The sequence below is a fragment of the Anthonomus grandis genome, chromosome 13 (assembly GCF_022605725.1).
Source record: "Anthonomus grandis grandis chromosome 13, icAntGran1.3, whole genome shotgun sequence".
Taxonomy (NCBI): Eukaryota; Metazoa; Arthropoda; class Insecta; order Coleoptera; family Curculionidae; genus Anthonomus; species Anthonomus grandis.
Window position 1 is genome coordinate 4,236,821 of NC_065558.1, and position 748 is coordinate 4,237,568.

The following is a 748-nucleotide window of genomic DNA, read 5'->3' on the forward strand; positions in this document are numbered from 1 at the left end:
TTCTACATCGGCTTAATTTCGAGCGATTCCAACTAGCCAGAGGCGAAACCGCCATTGTCCAATACAAAACTGACCTCAATAGATCAGTTGTTACATCAATGGTTAGCCGTGGAATAATGTCGGACAATAAGGGGGCAAACACAATTGTACCTAGTGTAAACTACGCTATCTGTCCCGTACAATGGACACCAATGTCTATTTCTGATACAGCAAAATGCACGGGAAACTCAAATATCAACAAGCCATGCATCAAGTTGTGTACGCGTATACTACTGTACAACGACAATGGTTTCAGCCAAATGTTCAACATGTGTGAATTATTTTGACGTGCGTATTGTTGTTTAGAAGGGGCAATTTAATTGGCTAGTTTATGCGGATATCACCTTAAAACCCTTTATCGATTTTCTTGTCCTATTTTTACTGTATGGTCGCACCCTTTAAATCTCAATCGGGAAGGGTAGTTTTACACAGACCGTGTGGCCTAATGGATAAGGCGTCGGACTTCGGATCCGAAGATTGCAGGTTCGAGTCCTGTCACGGTCGAAAATTTTTTTTTTTTGAAGAGAATTTTTTTGGGTTGTTATATGTGTTTAGAAAATAACGGGAATTTTTAAATTTCGCGGGTTTGGAGGGTTCAATTACGATTTTTTTTTTTCGTAATGTTGGTAAACATTTTTCTAATAAAACTTTAAACTAGATTTATTGCTTACTTTATCAGTGGTAGCTGTTACAGTTAGGCGTGTTTTTC

At 38.4% G+C, this 748-nt stretch overlaps 1 non-coding gene across 1 annotated transcript; it reads left to right on the top strand.

Annotated features, from left to right (window-relative positions):
• Positions 1 to 470: 470 nt before the first annotated feature.
• Positions 471 to 543, top strand: Trnar-ucg (transfer RNA arginine (anticodon UCG)). Its single transcript has one exon. It is a non-coding gene; the product is annotated as a tRNA-Arg (tRNA).
• The last annotated feature ends 205 nt before the right edge of the window (positions 544 to 748 follow it).